Raw genomic sequence first — 20,392 nt, 5'->3', positions numbered from 1 at the left:
AAGCTCTTTTCCGGCCGTACGTGGGGTCTGGACCCCTCCATCATACTCCACACCTATAAATCCCTCATCCACCCTATCCTTTGTTACGCCCATCCAGCCTGGATCTCCGCCCCCCCTACCTTTTATATATCCCTTCAAATCCTTGAACGCCATGCTCTCCGCCTCGCCTATCGCATCCGTCTCCCCTCCCCCATGCAGATCCTGTACGATCTCATTCCATTCCCCCACCTTCTCCTTTTCCTTGAAAGGATACGGATCCTGTACACCTCCCGCAAACTCGATCCTCCTCACCCGCTTGTCTCGCCCATCCCCTCCCGCCCCCGCCCACTGCCGCACCTGTATTCCCACGTCCACCCGGTCTCTCCATCTCTCCACCCTCCTTACCCTCTCCCAAGGTGGCTTCTGTCAGCTCCCTCTCCCTGATGTTGGCCTCCTCCCCACCCTCTACCCCTCCTACCAACTTTGATCCTCCCTCCCTCTTCCTGTGTTTGCTCCTTTGGGCACCCTCCCTCCCTTCTCTCCCTCCCTCCTCCATTTCTCCCCACTCCTCCCCCAGGCTTCCCTTCCCCTGTTCCTCTCCTCCTCCCCCATCTCCTCAGCCACTGGCATCCTTGTTCTCCCTTCTCGCCCACCTCACCCTACTTCCCCTCTTGGCAGGTCCCCGGACTCGCACACGCTACGTGGACATTCGCGCGCCGGAGATCATTGCCATCAGTGTCTCGTGTGTGCCGTCGTGTTTAGTGTTCAGTGTTCACCATCGCACTCCATCGTTCACCTGTGCCATCGCCATCTTCAGTGTTCTTGCGTCGTGTCAACAGTTTGTAGCGTGGTTTATCGTCGAGTGTGAACGGCTCCGTGTTTGTCTTTATGTGTCTACTATTTTATCACCCACCGCTACGTCACTTATGTGTATTCTTTCTGTTGTTTATTGATCTATTCTATGGCTGAAGAGCGGCGTAACATGCTGCTGACAGCCTGCCTGTTTGTACGGGTTTGAAAATAACAATAATGAAAAAAAAAAACTCCGATTAGTCAGTCTGCATTAGTCTGTACCAGTCTGCATTAGTCTGTAGTCAAGTTTCAGTCTGCGCCTAATAAGATTATCATATTCCCGTACATAGCCATGAAGAGAAATGTATAGACACTTTGTCAAGTATCAGAGATATGTGAGAATATGATTAACGTACCAAGACCAAAGGAACTTCAGATTGTCAATTGTAAACAGCATCCAGAATCAAGTTACGTACTATCTATGCTTTTTATTATTGTAATAAATGTGTGTGAAAATTAATCAAGTTCTGTTTAAAGTTGGTCACCGTCAATCTGCTACTCTAAGCGTGCAAGTGGCATTTCTATCGTCTGACCTAACAGCAGAAGATAAACACGCCACGATAAGACCACGAGACATATTGCTGACACTCGCCTACTTCGTTAGAGCAACAAGTCAAATAATCTGATGGTGTGTGTACCGAAGGTCTTACAGTACGCACACCACACCTTGTCACATATTTCATAGTCCATTTATCACAGTGACTTACTTTGAGCTCAGGATATTACTGTTAAGTTCTCATTGCCCTCCACTGACAGGAATTCACAACAGTGATTATACTAGTCATCTGTGTGCAGCTATCCCTTCTGACACTTGCTAATGTAACACGCAAATCAAATCATGTCTTGAGATATGTCCATGTCCATCTCCATCTCCATAATGTTATGTTGTCTCCTATGGTAGAAAGAACGCCATGTCCATAATATTATGGGCACAACATCTTTGTCCAAACAGCCACACCTGTGATATTATGGGCAGCACTCTCCATTCAACTGTTAGCTCTTGTCATTAATATTAATGGTCCAGAAGACAAGAGAAGTCACGTAAATAAGTCTAGTATAGCCAGTGTGGTTAACGACAATGTAGTTTGTCAGTCGAAACAGTCGAACTCGTCAGCTTAGTATAAGACCAGTACGTCCCATTTACGGCTGCTCCCCTCAAACACTGCACCAAATGTCTGCTTGATTTTCGTGGAAATTTGCACGTTGTTTACTCTAAGCAATAAGTCTGGCAATAGTCCACTCCATGACACATATTTTTCGCATTATGAAATGGTTCAAATGGCTCTAAGCACTATGGGACTTAACATCTGAGGCCATCAGTCCCCTAGAACTTAGAACTACTTAAACCTAACTAACCTAAGGACATCACACACATCCATGCCCGAGTCAGGATTTGAACCTGCGACTGTAGCGGTCGCGCGGTTCCAGACTGAAGCGCCTAGAACCTCTCGGCCACATAGGCCGACGCATTATCAAACAATCTGATTTTAGAGATCATTTTGTTGTTGATGACATTTTTCTAAAGTGGCAGCAAAAACTTTCGGTCTAGTCATTCGTAAATTTCATGAAACACTCTTTTTGAACATAGAAAATTAGTGTTTTCAAAGAAGTTATTTGGTCCAAATATTTCTGATGTAACTATGACCTAATTTTCCTCCTGTCCCCTATACATGAAGCACTTGTTGGCGGATGTAGACTTCACCGATCAATGTATCTGCGTGATAATGAGCACACGTCTCTCCCCCCTCCCCCACCACCACACACACACACACACACACACACACACACACAGAGAGAGAGACATCCTTTTTAGCTAAGTTCTTGTGATGGCCATGTGTCTCAAGGCCAGAGGAAAACTCGTAGACTGTGATATAAATTGGATTTTCAGGCACTTGTCTAGAATATCATTCGAAAGTAAATTTTCGATTCCTGGACGCATTGTATACCTCCAACTGCTTACACATGTACTAAGGAACAACACGTCGTCACTGGTACATGACAGCATTACTACGGTCCTAGTAGGCAATACCTTCATTCTCACACCTCAAACTGCAAGTTCAATGTTGTGTTGCCTAAAGTGGAGCAAATGCTTTATAGTCGAAAGGCAGTTAAGGGGGGAAACCACATTATACAGGTTCCAAAAATCCGATTTTTTTATTACATACATCTTTGGCTTAACTATTCAAGAACACGCTGTCGAAATTTCAAAGCGAAATTTGCATTCTTTTAGATTTTATGAGCATAGAACAGAGTGCACATTATTCCAATATATGAAGATTTATCAAAGGATGAATTACTGGAGAGATCGTTAGGTGCCCACACACAAAATACTAATGGAAGTTTTAATTCCACTATTTGGCGATTAACTCCAAATCACTTGCACTCCGGAATAAAAGTCGTTGAATTGGCATCGTATTTAGCAGCGGGCTTATTGAATGAAGGAAATTAGTCCCTTCTGATTGTCATAAACGAGGCAGCAATTGTAGTTGGCACGCAAAGCTTCAATTATGCCGAATAAATGGATAACCAGCACGTGAGCCGGCAGAATCGACGTAGTTCATTGGAATCGAAAGAAACTCGGAAAGCACTGCTGCAAGCGCAAAACGAAGCCTATGAGGAAGAAGAAGGATTACTATTTAGTGCTGGAATCGCAGATTAATCAGTAAGCAGTTTACATAATTGTTAACTTCCTAGAATTTCTAATTTCCGAGAATTTATTTTTCAAACGCGTTTATCTCGAAATGACTTTTCACATTTGCATGCAGTCTAATTCAAAAAATGTAGAACCGATCATTATGAAAACTAATAGTATAATTTCTTAAAAAATTACAAATTATATGAATTAACTTGCGAGATGATACCGATTTTATTAATTTTCATTATTTTCACCTGCACTGAGGTTCATATTCTTAGATAATAAGTTATTAATGTAAAATCAATACTTTTTGATTTCAGATGAAAATTGGGATAGCAAGCAATTGGAGAACTATACTCACAACCTTCAGCGAACATCACAGCGTAATTTTGTTATTTTCGGCTGAAATTATTCAAGAAGTTTACAAAAACTGTTCGAAATACGAATGAAACGATGTCAAAATTTGATTAAATTCTAATTAATTCTTCGTAACCAAAAAAAAATCCCAAAAAAAGTGTCAAACAGCCTCCTAATGTGGTTTCCCCCCTTAAGAACAAAGTCATTTCTTATTTTGCCGAGGGAGATATTACAGTTGATAAATCCAGTGTCCAGCTACATTTTCTACAAATATTTTATGCACTTGACTCTGATTTGTACTGAAAATGATTCTGTACAAACAAACAAAATTACTAAGATCTCATACAGTTTGTGAATTAAAAATAGTTGTTACTCTTGTGACAATTATACGCGCAGCTTCATGATTTTTCCTATTGAATAGTGAGATAGAAAATTATAATTTCGAATGACTGTACAGTGGCCAACAGTCTGAAAATCATTTTCATCCCGATATTGTTTTTCTAGGTGTGCACATGGTAGAATTAGTGCACATTTGCAAGCCCCTGGTATATGCGACAGTTCACTTGGACTCACAGTTTAACATGGAATACTATCAATGGTGCTACATCCTTTTAAAGCTTAGAGCTCTGGTAGAGGTGAAAGTCAGATGTGCAAATGAGGGTCAAGTCCTGAAATACGGGATCAACCACTCTGGTATGGAGCAACCAAGGTGGTTCGTGTACATGGTGTCTACCACTGGTGCTGTTGTAATAGTAATCAGCAGTAATCTTATTTGAATCACTAATGTTGTATGCCATTTAGCCTATCACACGCTCTCATTATTATTGTGCATTTTCTTAGATCAGTAGTAATTAGGAGCTGGTTGTCCCATGATCACTTCCATTGCAAAAAACCACCTGCTCCAGTCCTACATGTACTGTAAGGCTGAGTTACATATATTTGCAATCCATTTGGTTTGTGTACGGGAGACACGTCAAAAATCTACAGTACCTTAAAAGCATTTTTTACTCTAATAAATAACAATACACACATCAAAAAATGTTTTTCATCACCTAGGTTCCTAGAACTCCGGCACCTGTACAGAAAATTGGAATAGAGATCAAAATAAACATCAGTTCCACCATTTTTATTGCTCATGAAAACCACACATTACATGTTGTACCACCATACAGCGAGACCTTCAGAACTGCTGGACCAGATTTCTGTACACACCGGTACCTCGAATACCCAGTAGCACGTCCTCTTGCATTGATGCATGCCTGTATTCGTCGTGGCACACCATCCACAAGTTCATCAAGGCACTGTTGGTCCAGATTGTCCCACTCCTCAACGGCGATTCGGAGTTGATCCTTCTGAGCGGTTGCTGGGTCACGTCGTCCATAAACAGCCCTTTTAAATCAATCCCAGGGATGTTCGATAGGGTTCATGTCTGCAGAACATGATGGCCACTCTAGTCGAGCGATGTCGTTATCCTGAAGGAAGTCATTCACAAGATGTGCACGATGGGGGTGCGAATTGTCGTACATGAAGACGAATGCCTCGCCAATGTGCTGCCGATATGGTTGCACTATCAGTCGGAGGATGGCATTCACTTATCGTACAGCCATTACGGTGCCTTCCATGACCACCAGCGGCGTACGTAGGACCCACATAATGCCACCCCAAAACAGCAGGGAATCTCCACCTCGCTGGACAATGCGTATAAGGCGTTCAGCCTGACCGGGTTGCCATCCAAAAACGTCTCCAACGATTGTCCGGCTGAAGGCATATGCGACACTCACCAGTGAAGAGAACGTGATGCCAATCCTGAGCGGTCCATTCGGCATGTTGTTGGGCCCATCTGTACCGCGCTGCATGGTGTCGTGGTTACAAAGGTGGACCTCGCCATGGACGTCGGGAATGAAGTTGCGCATCATGCAGCATATTGTGCACAGTTTGAGTCGTAACACGACGTCCTGTGGCTGCACGAAAAGCATTATTCAACATGGTGGCTTGATGTCACAGTTCTTCCGAGCCATAATCCGTAGGTAGCGGTCATCCACTGCAGTAGTAGCCCTTGAGCGGCCTGAGCGAGACGTGTCATCGACAGATCCTGTCTCTCCGTATCTCCTCCATCTCCGAACATCATCACTTTGGTTCACTCCGAGACGCCTGGATACTTCCCTTGCTGAGAGCCCTTCCTGACACAAGTAACAATGCAGACGCGATCAAATCGCGGTATTGACCGTCTAAGCATGGTTGAACCACAGACAACATTAGCCGTGTACCTCCTTCGTGGTGGAATGACTGGAACTGTCGGACCCCCTCCGTCTACCAGGCGCTGCTCGTGCATGATTGTTTACATCTTTGGGCGGGTTTAGTGACATCACTGAATAGTCAAAGGGACTGTGTCTGTGATACAATATCAGCAGTCAACGTCTATCTTCACGAGTTCTGGGAATCGGTGTGATCTAAAACTTTTTTGATGTGTGTATAACACTAAAATAATGTACAGTTGTCAGCACATTGAACTCATATTCACGAGGGCGATGGTTCAAATCTGCGTCCGGCCATCCTGATTTAACTTTTACGTGATTTCCCTTAAGCGCTTCAGGCAAATGTTGGGGTGGTTCCTCTGAAAGGGCACAACCGACTTTCTTCCACATCTTTCGCTAATCTTATGGGACGGATGACCTCACTGTTTGGTCCCCTCCCTCAAATCAACCAGCCAACCAACCAACTAAAATGATATGCTTGAGATATGGAACACATTGCACCCAGCTCAAATTTCCAGTTTGTCCTGCAGGAATTCATACGTACGTCCGAGTAATCACTGTCAGCCCCGTAACTTCCTGTTAAGTGAACCTACATTCACCAGTATTAATTTGTTCCCTTGTAATTTATTATAAATTTATTGAGGTTCTTAAGTGTACAGCTTGAAACGGTGGGTGGGAAGTGTAAAATTTGCGTTGTTTCTTTCGTCGTGCAAATGACCAAAATATTTTCCTTCGAATAATTCATGTGGCGCACAAAAAGACAATAATCTCATAAATATATAGGGATGGCAATGTCAATGTAAATAATATAAATAACTTATGACATGGTTGTTAATGATTTACAGTGACATATATTTCAAACAGTTCTTTCTGTATTTTTAGTTTTTGCACTATGTTCGCCAAATTACCGAAAAAAAGTAAACCATACCTAATAATGGATTTAAAGTAACTTATATACTCTACTTTTCGTATTTCTGTGTAAGGTATTTTCCATATCAGTGCTGTTCACCTTGCAGATTTCGGTAAGCCCTTAACACTAAGTTTTTTTCTTCTTTGTTCGTCTCAATATGGTGTTCGCGATTTGCTTTAATTCGGTAATTACCTCCAGGTACGAAGGGTTGGGTCTCTGTTGTTTGTAGTGTCAAGTGCAAGTTGTTCTTGCAACTATGTCAGCATGACGTGCCTACTTTAATGGTGATCAGTCCAGTTTGGTGGAAAGGTGTGCTGCAGTTCAATGTGCCTGTCGTTTACTATGCTGATTGATGTTATTTTCATTGTCATCCAGTTTCATATGGCATTCTGTAGACTACATGGCGTTACATGCATTGTGAACCTGCGCTTAATAGAATCCTGTATAGCTTTCCTCTGGCAGGGGAGTATCTCGTGCCTGCTGACTTTGATTAATGCAGTCTGTAAGGAAATATTAATTTTTTCGTGGAAGTAACTGGCTTCCATGTGTTGCTGATGAATAAACCTAGTTGTGGATTTATCTGTCCTCTGTTCATTGGGATATCTTTCTCAGGGGCCATGGTGTCATAAGATATTTGAATATACGGTAGTGTTTGTTTTGAATTGTTTCCTTGCTTCTTCTGATGTTCAGTGATATTGATTGAGTTCCACCCAGTAGTACATGAGCGTGCTGCAGTGTTCAGGCTGAGAAGATAGTGTTGAGGATGTTGGCACTCTCTATAGTCTAACATACCTTTGACTGTCTCTTCTTTTAACAAATGTGGTAGGTATTAGAAGAACTGCTTATAAATAATTTATTTTGATGATATATTTTGGAGTATACCGTAGTTTTCATGCCATACTCCTTTATTGGTGCACAAATTTCATTAAGTAGATGTTCTTAGTTAAACTATGCATTTCGCGCCAGGTACGATATATATCCCAGTTACATCTCTCTTCAGTTATGTGAATACAAGTTATGTTAGGTTGTTAGTAGACACATCTAGTTCTGAGAGTTAGGAACTCCTACACCTCCTTTTCACTCCTGTCATTTGGACATATGTTGTTAATCTTTGTTTGACTCCCTCCAACTCAACCACCTTGTTTATCACCAGGCTTACTGCATATTCCAGAAGCATCATCTTGCTGTTAATAACCTTGGGTCCTTGAAGCATTTCAATGAGTGGTTCCACGTCAGTTGCATATATTGTTGCTGCCTGCAAGCATTCCTGTCGAATCCCCATTTTATTGATAATGGTGCTGTAAGTCGGCCTGCTAAAATTTTATAACCTCTCTGAGTTATGTAATCGATTGGCAGGTTTCTTTAGTTATTTATGCTTGACTCCCATCAGCCCCTTAGTAGAGTGTCTAAGACACATCAGTTTGGCTAAAAGTTCATGAGACAAACACGTGACGTAGGTGTTAGTTAATGACCATAGCTTCTCATAAAATTGCAAAGGCACTCATTATCACTCAGCATTCTTGTTTAATTAAAGAGAGTACTCCGCTGTCAGCTTTCGCGGTTATTATGCCTGTAATGACAGCGTGCAACTGTTCTAGCCATCTATGGAAAATGTGGTAAACCGCCTAAAAATGTGTTGGATAATTGCTTCCTGCGTCCTTCGCTGCATTCACCCGTTAACTGTCCCATTGGTGAACGCTTTGTCCTTTTATTTTCTTGTATAGTGCGGGAAGCCGAAGTTTACTCTTCACTGTAACAATTTCATGCTCATATCGGTCTCGATTAATCCTCAAAAAGCTACATAATCTGTTCACATTTTTTGTAGAGGAGGACGATTCAGTTTAGATGAGCCAGAGATCTGTATAGAATCTAGTTCATCCGAAGTGTTGTCAGGGAGATTTCCCCTAGTGATTCTGCAGTCCTTTTGCATTATGAAATTAGAGTTATCCAATACAAATACTGTTCACCACTTTTTTCGTGTTACCCCCAGTGTCGACAGGAAATGATTTTAAATGCAGAATTTTACGTGCCCATTCGACACAGCTCTCACAGACTGGTTTTGTGCGACACTCTTTTTATCGATACTTAAGAACAGGGACAGTAAAACACGAAGCACAACCGGTACTGCAGCTGGCTGCTGCTGCCGTGCAGCGGCGCTCCTCGGTTGCTGCTGGAGTACTCGTCACTCTTCGCGCTTTACTGTCCCTGCTCACAGGTACCGATAAAACAGATATTGCAGTAGGTCTATTAGGGTCCATTCTACCGAATCGGCATATGTAATTCCGATTTAAAAATAATTTTATTTGTGACAGGAAACACACTGATTGTTTCCGTCGACATGTGCGGCCATGAATGGAGCGATGAGCCATGTTTGCGTGGTCTTATCTCAGTTACACAGCGCAAAAACTAAACTGCAGACATCTGCCGAAACACCAGATAATTTGTCTGACTCTTATATATATATATATATATATATATATATATATATATATATATATATATATATATATATATATATATATACTCCTGGAAATGGAAAAAAGAACACATTGACACCAGTGTGTCAGACCCACCATACTTGCTCCGGACACTGCGAGAGGGCTGTACAAGCAATGATCACACGCACGGCACAGCGGACACACCAGGAACCGCGGTGTTGGCCGTCGAATGGCGCTAGCTGCGCAGCATTTGTGCACCGCCGCCGTCAGTGTCAGCCAGTTTGCCGTGGCATACGGAGCTCCATCGCAGTCTTTAACACTGGTAGCATGCCGCGACAGCGTGGACGTGAACCGTATGTGCAGTTGACGGACTTTGAGCGAGGGCGTATAGTGGGCATGCGGGAGGCCGGGTGGACGTACCGCCGAATTTCTCAACTCGTGGGGCGTGAGGTCTCCACAGTACATCGATGTTGTCGCCAGTGGTCGGCGGAAGGTGCACGTTCCCGTCGACCTGGGACCGGACCGCAGCGACGCACGGATGCACGCCAAGACCGTAGGATCCTACGCAGTGCCGTAGGGGACCGCACCGCCACTTCCCAGCAAATTAGGGACACTGTTGCTCCTGGGGTATCGGCGAGGACCATTCGCAACCGTCTCCATGAAGCTGGGTTACGGTCCCGCACACCGTTAGGCCGTCTTCCGCTCACGCCCCAACATCGTGCAGCCCGCCTCCAGTGGTGTCGCGACAGGCGTGAATGGAGGGACGAATGGAGACGTGTCGTCTTCAGCGATGAGAGTCGCTTCTGCCTTGGTGCCAATGATGGTCGTATGCGTGTTTGGCGCCGTGCAGGTGAGCGCCACAATCAGGACTGCATACGACCGAGGCACACAGGGCCAACACCCGGCATCATGGTGTGGGGAGCGATCTCCTACACTGGCCGTACACCACTGGTGATCGTCGAGGGGACACTGAATAGTGCACGGTACATCCAAACCGTCATCGAACCCATCGTTCTACCATTCCTAGACCGGCAAGGGAACTTGCTGTTCCAACAGGACAATGCACGTCCGCATGTGTCCCGTGCCACCCAACGTGCTCTAGAAGGTGTAAGTCAACTACCCTGGCCAGCAAGATCTCCGGATCTGTCCCCCATTGAGCATGTTTGGGACTGGATGAAGCGTCGTCTCACGCGGTCTGCACGTCCAGCACGAACGCTGGTCCAACTGAGGCGCCAGGTGGAAATGGCATGGCAAGCCGTTCCACAGGACTACATCCAGCATCTCTACGATCGTCTCCATGGGAGAATAGCAGCCTGCATTGCTGCGAAAGGTGGATATAAACTGTACTAGTGCCGACATTGTGCATGCTCTGTTGCCTGTGTCTATGTGCCTGTGGTTCTGTCAGTGTGATCATGTGATGTATCTGACCCCAGGAATGTGTCAATAAAGTTTCCCCTTCCTGGGACAATGAACTCACGGTGTTCTTATTTCAATTTCCAGGAGTGTATATATATATATCTGTGTGTGTGTGTGTGTGCGTGTGTGTGTGTGTGTGTGTGTGTGTGTGTGTATAGAGGGTGGTCCGTTAATGGTGACCGGGCCAAATATCTCACGAAATAAGCGTCAAACGAAAAAACTACAAAGATCGAAAGTTGTCTAGCTCGATGAGGGAAACCAGATGGCGCTATGGTTGCCCCGCTATATGGCGCTGCCATAGGTCAAACGGATACCAACAGCGTTTTTTTTGAAATAGGAACCCCCATTTTTTACTACATATTCGGGTGGTACGTAAAGAAATATGAATGTTTTAGTTGGACCACTTTTTTCGCTTTGTGATAGATGCCGCTGTAATAATCACAAACGTGTAAGTACGTGGTATTACGTAACATTCCGCCAGTGTGGGCGGTATTTGTTTCGTGATACATTACCCGTGTTAAAATGGACCGTTTACCAATTACGGAAAAGGTCGATATCGTGTTGATGTATGGCTATTGTGATCAAAATTAACAACGGGCGTGTGCTATGTATGCTGCTCGGTATCCTGGACGACGTCATCCAAGTGTCCGGACCGTCCGCCGGATTGTTACGTTATTTAAGGAAACAGGAAGTGTTCAGCCACATGTGAAACGTCAACAACGACCTGCAACAAATGATGAAGCCCAAGTAGGTGTTTCAGCTGCTGTCGCGGCTAATCCGCACATCAGTAGCAGACAAACTGCGAGAGATTCGGGAATCTCAAAAACGTTGGTGTCGAGAATGCTACATCAACATCGACTGCACCCGTACCATATTTCTATGCGTAATGTAGAGTTCTGCCACTGGGCAGAAGAGAAATTACTGGACGATGACAGATTTTTTGCACGCTTTGTATTTAGCGACGAAGCGTCATTCACCAACAGCGGTAACGTAAACCGGCATAATATGCACTATTGGGCAACGAAAAATCCACAATGGCTGCGACAAGTGGAACATCAGCGAACTTGGCGGGTTAATGTATGGTGCGGCATTATGGGAGGAAGGATAATTGGCCCCCATTTTATCGATGGCATCTAAATGGTGCAATTTATGCTGATTTCCTACGTAATGTTCTGCCGATGTTACTACAAGATGTTTCACTGCACGACAGAATGGCGATGTTCTTCCAACATGATGGATGTCCGGCACATAGCTCGCGTGCGGTTGAAGCGGTATTGAATAGCATATTTCATGACAGGTGGATCGGTCGTCGACGCACCATACAATGGCCCGCACGTTCACCGGATCTGACGTCCCCGGATTTCTTTCTGTGGGGAAAGTTGAAGGATATTTGCTATCGCGATCCACCGACAACGCCTGACAACATGCGTCAGTGCATTGTCAATGCATGTGCGAACATTACGGAAGGCTGTTGAGAGGAACGTCGTTACATGTATTGCCAAATGCATTGAGGTGGACGGACATCATTTTGAGCATTTATTGCATTAATGTGGTATTTACAGGTTGTATTTCAATTTAAAAAACCTACCTGTTACCAAATGTTCGTCTAAAATTGTGAGCCATATGTTTGTGACTGTTACAGCGCCATCTATCACAAACCGAAAAAAGTGGTCCAACTAAAACATTCATATCTATTTACGTACTACACGAATACGTAATAAAAAAAGAGGGTTCCTATTTTTAAAAAAACATTTGATATTCGTTTGATCTATGGCAGCGTCATCTAGCGCTATCTGGTTTCCCCCTTCGAGCTAGATAGCTTTCGTTCTTTGTAGTTTTTTCGTTTGACGCTTATTTCGTAAGATATTTGTCCCGGTCGCGATCAATGGACCACCCTACATATATGTAAGTATAATGAGCTGCAAGTACCTTGCACGTCCAATCCATCAATTACATTTTTTATCTCTATACAAAATTTTAACTTTGGTATGTCTCCCTCTCTACCAATCACCACAACAAGAGGACTGGAGCAGACAAATTAACTACATATTGTCTAAAGAAGTGGTTCCCCCTTTGTCAGTTTTCTCTCCTGGAGGGTGCAAAAATATTCATTAATTACAGATCTTCCAAGCGTGCCATACTCCTTTTTCACATTTTGTAGCTTACATGTTTTACTGTTTACTCGATCTCTAAATAAATCTACTATTCCACCTACATTACACACTGAGTATCACTGAGTATTTAGTTTCATTTATTTGTTTTTACTTCTTCTGAGAATATTATATCCAATTCTGAGGCGAAATGACACACTTTCATGATTCGTATGTTTTATCTATGATTGTCTGCAATTCACGTCTATAGTACATATTGTAGAGTCTTCCATAGCTTCTGACATTTTACTTAAAATATCTTACTTGTCTACATTAATAACAACTGCTAAAATATTTCCTCCTGCACATCGTTATTCTTGCCTCTTACTAACAACGTGTTTAGTTATACTATCTCAACACAATGTCTGCTATCAAACTTCGTTTGTTTTTTTTCTCTTCACCAACAAACTTTTCGCTACCCTTTGTTAACAATTATCTAGGTTCGTTTTATTTTCTGATCTTACTCTTATTTCCTCCTCTGACCATGTCCATAAAGGTTTTTCCGCTTTTTGAGAACCTGTCGCGGTTTTCTTACAAGTTTTCTTTACTCCTTATTTTCATACTGTGAAGTTCTTCCATTTTTAAACCGGAATTTTTTCTCATTCCAGTCCGCTTGTTTCTTTCCCTGTCTTCTGTTATATTCTCTACTGAAGCTGTATTAATTTCGATTTTAGTATCTGCTACATAATTACAAGGCCTATGCTGGACAGTACACACCCTCCCTTTAACACTAAAGTTTGTGTTTCGGGGTGTAAATATCACTGTGTCATCTTACGTTTAAAAGTTTCTCTTTATTACATACTGATCCTTAGTGTGTTCTTGAGTTTTTCCTGATATTTTCTTCTCTTTGGTTGTTTGCTTGTACCTCTTGTTGTCTCACATGGTCCATGTTATTTGTATGCACCACATCTGGCAAATTTCTGTTGGGTTCCATTCCTGTTCTATGTCTCCTAGCGTTATTCGTCAAGGTGCTTGAGTTTCTGTTGGACACCTACGCTGCATCAGAGTTCTAAAAGTACAGTGGGTTCACAGGTCATAGACATCCGCAACATCCTAGGTAATATACGCGTCGTTCGAATGTGGTTTGAAATCTCAGCAAGGAACTTCTGAACAAGAAGCAGAAACTCGTGCTAGCTTCCGCGTGGTTCACTCGGTGGCAAAACGTGGAAAACCAATTACTGAAAATGAATTGCTGCAGTTGAACAAATGCGTACAAAAAAGCTAATGTATTTAAAAATATCAATCTGTCAGTAAACACTGTGGCTCAAAGAGTAAATGAAGTAAATGATATTGCTGAAATATAATAACTCAATTGTTTGAGAAAAATCAACACATAGAATGGTTCTGTTCGGCTCTGGATGAGTCAACAGATGTTTCAGATACTACAAAGTGGTTAATTTGTATTTGACAGATCAAGAAAAACTATGAAGTGTATGAAGAGCTTAATAGCATTCATGGTGACGCCACTGGAGAAGAAATTTTTACAGGAGTAAAAAGTGCTGTTCAGAAAAACAATCCTTAATGAAAAAACTTATGACGTATCACAGTTGATGGTGGCAAAAAACACGTGTGAAAAAATAAAGATGTCATTAGCCTCGTGTCAGAGGAGGTAGAAAACGATGGGGGATAGACACTATCATTCATACATTACATCATTCATCAACCATGTTTGTGAGGAAAATGATTGGATACGTCAGAAGTTCTAAAACCAGTCATGTCAGCTGTTAACTATTTACGATCACACACTCTCAACCGTCGTCAATTCCGCTGGTTTATGGAAGAGATTGAAGAAAATGACTTGAAATATTATATAGCAGTAGGCAGGCTTAGCTGTGGAAAAGGTGTGAAACGACGTTTTGAGCTACGTATAACAATCTAAATTTTGTTGAATGAGTTACAAACCAGTGAGTGGTCACGCAAGTTTTCATTTCATGCAGATTTAAACAAACATTTGAACAACTTTAATTTAAAATCACAAGTAGAAGACTAGTTAATGCCTGATTTGAATGCTCATATTAAGTCCTTTCGATAAAAAAAGTTTTGTTTCAGTCTCAGTTGAAGAAAACATGTTTCACGCGTTTTAATAGATGCCAAACTTCCAGTCAGCAATCAGAGACCCTATTACTGGTAGATTTCGCAACAGAAAAATTGACTACTTTTAAGAATAAAATTTGTGTAGTTTTTCAGATTTTGATGCAATTGCAAACGATATCAAGAGTTTCAAAAGTTTTCTAACGCCGGTATAGAATGTCTTACCCCAGACTCCAAATGAAAATGTTTCATTTGCAAAATAACGATTTTTATAAATAACCATATTTAATTCATCATTGCTGGAATTTTATAAGAGTCCTGATCAGCTATTCGTAGCTCGTTTGCCACTTTTGGTACTACTTATATCCGCGAAAAAAATTCTCCACAGTGTACTACACAAAAAATAATTACAGATCTAAACTAACTGATGATCATTTGCAGTCGCTGTTGATAGTTTCCACTATTAACTTGATCCCCACCTGCAAACAACTGTAAGTGGAAATTGCAGCTATATAAATCTCAATTCAAATTACAATGCTTCACTTCATTATGAAAATTGCCTCTGAATGTCTCTTAGGTATGATAAATTTTCAGGAAACATGATTTGTATCTCAATAGTCATACATTAAAAACAACTGACAATTGTATGTATTTTGTATAATTCATTTGCATTGTGAATTTTAATCTGTAGAGTCATTTCGCTCAATGAACATGATTCGTTGCTCAATGTTACTCACAATTAATACTCGTTACGTGAAACACTTTTTACCACAGGAATCCGTGAAGAATAGTCGATACGTTCCATTTCACACTCAAAGCGTGTTTGCAATGCAGTAGGCCCTATTGTAATTTTTTTATTTATAGTACAGTACATCCTGTTATACACGTAAGCTGTCTAAAGATGTTTTTTATGCCTATGCTTCAAAGTTCGTCGAAAAAGAGGGCCATAGCATTATTGTTAATGAAGTGTCACGCATAACTACTGCCTTATGGGCATTTTTCATCAGTTCGTGTTAGTTAACGACGACAGGTCACAATTCGAATCCATACACGGATACTGTAAGGAAAAGGGTTACCATGCGCCGGCGGAGAAAAGATCTTGCAGTACCGTTGCAAAGAACTTGAATCCTCGTCGCGGAGGCCCGAGCAGAAGTACAGGTGACAGAAATTACGGCGCGAGGCCCATTGCGATCAGTACGGCTGACTGAATAGATAGAGCTTTGCTTTACGGAGCGGTAGTGTATAGGAGAACGTGTGACTTAAGTGTTCACTTATAGTGGCCAAAGAGACTGATTCAGGCCAGATGATGGTTCTTGAAATGGTTATTGAGGACTGAAAAAATAACAATAAACAGACGCTTTATGAGAAACACCGTTGGTTGGTTGGTTAGTTTGTGGGTTTAAAGGGACCAGACTGCTACGGTCATCGGTCCCTTTTTCCAAATACTAAAAACACCCACAGGAAACACCGTTGGTTAGGTGAGTAAATTTCTTACATTTTTCTTCCATTCGTTATGCGAATTACTCGTAATGGGAGGAGCACGATAAGCAAGGATCGATTGTAACAGTAAAAAATTGCGGCGGACCGAATAGCACGCATGTCTGACCCGATATCGCTGGCCAGATTGATGGCGTTCGCGAGCCGGTGTTGGCCCGCGGGCCATAGTTTGGAAGCCTGATATAAACAAACGATTTAGGACATCATATGTGTAATCCTCTTTGATTGTTTGCAGATGATGCTGTCATTTAGTCTAGTAAAATCATCAGAACATCAAATCTACGCTACGATTGTCCGTTCTCTGCTAGAGTACTGCTGTGTTGTGCGGGATCCTTAGCAGGTAAGACTGATGAATGACATCGAAATATTCCTAAGGAGGGCAGCTCGTCTTTTTTATTATGAAATAGGGAAGACAGTGTCATGGATATGATATGCGAGTTGGAGTGACAATCATTAAAACACAGGCATTTTCCTTGTGGCCAGATATTTTCACGAACTCCAATCGCGAACTTCCTGCTCTGAACGCGAAAATATTTTGATGATCCGCACCTACATAGGAAAAATGATCATCGTAATAAGACAGGAGATATCAGAGCTCGGATGGGAAATTTTCCTTTTTCTTCTGAACTGGTCGGGAGTGGAAGGCGGTTCGATGAACCCTCTGACAGCCAGTTAAGTGTGAATTACAGGGTGACAATTATTGAACTATATAAAAAAACGTATATTAGTTACGAACTACGGCTTGCACACACTTTATTCAATTTGTTAACGTCACTACAGACATTCAGATTTAAGTTATGGCACGTTTGATATGCCTGCATCATCGGCGAAGATGTGGCGCAGACGAATAGTGAAACTCTGCGTTACCCGTTGAAACGTCGGAATATCGGTGGTGTCGATATCCTCCTGCATTGCTGTTTTCAGCTCAGCAATGGTTTTGGGGTTATTGCTGTACACCTTGTCTTTAATATAGCCCCACAAGAAGGAGTCGCATATATTCAGATCCGGAGAACGTAGTGGCCAATAGATGCCCATGCCAGTGGCCTCTGGGTATCTCAGAGCCAGAATGCGGTCCCCAAAGTGCTCCTCCAAAGACATCAAACACTCCCCTGCTCTGATGGGGTCGATATCCGTCTTGAATCTTGTCGAAATCAGGGTTACTCTGGATAATGGTGAGATGAAATCATCTTCCAAAACCTTCACGTACCGTTCGGTAGTCACCATGCCATCAAGGAATATCGTACCGATTATTTCGTGACACACCACACCATCACCCATAGAGGGTAAAGACATTTCTCGATCGCGAAATGCGGATTCTCAGTCTCCCAAATGCGCCAATTTTGCTTATTGACGAATCCATCCAAATGAAAGTGGGCTTCGTCGCTAAACCAAACTGTACTAATTCCCATCATGCCCCGCGGCCAACCGCGCATGTTGAACGACCTCACGCAAACCTTCAGAAGTTATGACGACTTTATTTCACGTAGTTCAATAATCGTGTCCCTGTACATAGTAACCGTGTAGATGTAGACGTACTTTACTCTGTTTAATTTCATAATGTAGACCCGAGTAAGTATTCTTCAGGTACCAACTGCATAGTAAAATTAAAATATTACAGCCGGAAATGTCACAGTTAATCAAATATTCCGAGCTATTATGACATGGTCGGATGGATTTCACGTTAAAACCCAACGTTTCGTTCCCATCTTCGAAGGAAATTTTCAAGAGGGATTGTAGTTTCTTTGAGTGTCCGATTCACAGATGGGGACAAAACGTTCGATTTTAACCTGAAATCCATCTGAACACGGCATAATGTCCCGGAATAATTTATTAACAGTGATATTTCCAGCCGTGAAAGTTCACGTTCTAAAATTAGACGCCTCTGCGGGAAGATGTCAAGAAATATGCACACATGGAAGGTCTGCGGAAGAAGAGAGTGCAGCTTTTGCGTTCCCTCGGTCTCGGCCAAGGCACACTAGATTTTCGAACGGACGGAAGAGGCCTTACTATGAGAGCGGATTCAACAGACCCGCCGGCACCTTTCAAGTTCTGACTGTAAGTGACTGTCTCCCATATTGCTATCAGCAATAAACTGTGTAGTGGTGAATGGGGTAGAATTGAGAGACAATTGCACTATATTATTAGGAAGCGTATATTGGCAACGCCTAATAGACAGAAGGAGGAATTTGACAATTTGCAACCTACTCAGACCATCCACCATTTAGACGCTTCCCACATGGTTATCAATTTTCCGAACGTTCGGTATCAGACGACGAGAGATCTGTGGTTACCAAGGGCGGACATTTTTCCAATAGTTCGTGAGTTGTGCCCACGGAGGAAATAACAGTTTAGGAGCACACATTCGTAGTGTGGACTCGGTTGCAGCTGAGCTGAAAAAATCCGTATAGAAGCTGTAAGAGTATTGTCTCGCGCAAAGCCACCAAAAAAAATCACTTAACCGTGTGTGAGGAATGCTATAAAACGCCTTAATGAGGATGAGAGCATTATCATTCTTCACGCTGACAAGAGAAATGCGACGGTAGTTTTGAACGTGACCGACTATCATAGTAAGATTAGCGACTTATTAGATCCATATGCACACAGCAAACTGAGTAAAGACCCCACTGACGAAGTTCCTAGAACTGTTACTCGGATGATAAAAATGTCCTCTGCTGAACAGAGCGTTCAAAATTCTGTTCAGTTTAGTTGCACTACCACCAAGACTTTATGAGTTGCCGAAGGTTCATAAAGAACATGTTCCTCTAAGGCCTATATTTAGCCCTAGTGGTTCGCCCACTTATTCGATAGCCAAGTTCTTGACAACATTATTACGGCCTATGAGGGCTGATCAGACTTCTATATGAATAATTCAGCATACATTATCAGTAAATTAAATGTCATAGTGGTCCATTCAGAGGACATTAGTTAGCTTTGATGTGGTACAGCTACCCGCTATGGTTCCGCTGAATGAAGTGTTGAAACAGCTGAATCAGATTTTTCCTCCTGATATTGCTGTTCACATATTGCCACACAACCATGTATTTCAAATGGAACGATGAGCTCTGTAAACAGAAGTATGGCGTGGCTATGGGGAGAAGTTATATCGAAAGTCTGTATGGAAAAATTCGAGGAGCAGGCATTGGAAACTGCCAACAAAAGACTGAATACTTGGTTCGACTACGTAGACGATACGTTTCTTTTGTGGAGACTTCTCAGAGAGGAAATAGGTCGTTCTCCCAAGCATCTCAACGAGATTAATCCGAAGACTCAAGTTTACAAAGGAGGTGGAGGCAATCAGGAGACCAAATTTTCTTGATGCGCTATGTTTCAAGAAAGAAGATGGTAGTTTAGGCCACACAGTTTATAGAAAAACAACACATACAGACCGTTTCCTACACCAGGATTCGAACCACCGTCCAGAACAAAAGCGAGGCATCATAGAAACGCAGGCGGACAGAGCAAGGAATATCTGCGAACCAGAGCCGCTTGACGTGGAATTAAAACATCTCGTCAATGCGTTGCTGAAGAATGGTTATTCGTCCGATGTGGTAGGTTCGTTGGTTGGTTGTTTGGGGGAAGAGACCAAACTACAAGGTCATCGGTCTCATCGGATTAGGGAAGGATGGGGAAGGAAGTCGGCCGTGCCCTTTCAAAGGAAGCATCCCGGCATTTGCCTGGAGCGATTTAGGGAAATCACGGAAAACCTAAATCGGGATGGCCGGACGCGGGATTGAACCGACGTCCTCCCGAATGCGAGTCCAGTACGCTAACCACTGCACCACCTCGCTCGGTCACCGATGTGGTAGAAAGAGCATTATACCAACATGTAAAAATCATAGCAATGCACATGCCTCTGTGAAATCGAAAGTTTT

The 20,392-nt window shown here is 42.6% G+C and overlaps 1 protein-coding gene across 1 annotated transcript in view; it reads right to left on the bottom strand.

Annotated features, from left to right (window-relative positions):
* LOC126417180 (ankyrin-3-like) overlaps positions 1-20,392 on the bottom strand; it is a 112,918-nt gene that overhangs the window by 2,714 nt on the left and 89,812 nt on the right. The gene's annotated exons all lie outside the window — the stretch shown is intronic.

The sequence above is a fragment of the Schistocerca serialis genome, chromosome 8 (assembly GCF_023864345.2).
Source record: "Schistocerca serialis cubense isolate TAMUIC-IGC-003099 chromosome 8, iqSchSeri2.2, whole genome shotgun sequence".
Classification (NCBI taxonomy): Eukaryota; Metazoa; Arthropoda; class Insecta; order Orthoptera; family Acrididae; genus Schistocerca; species Schistocerca serialis.
This window is presented reverse-complemented; position numbering and strand designations above follow the sequence as displayed.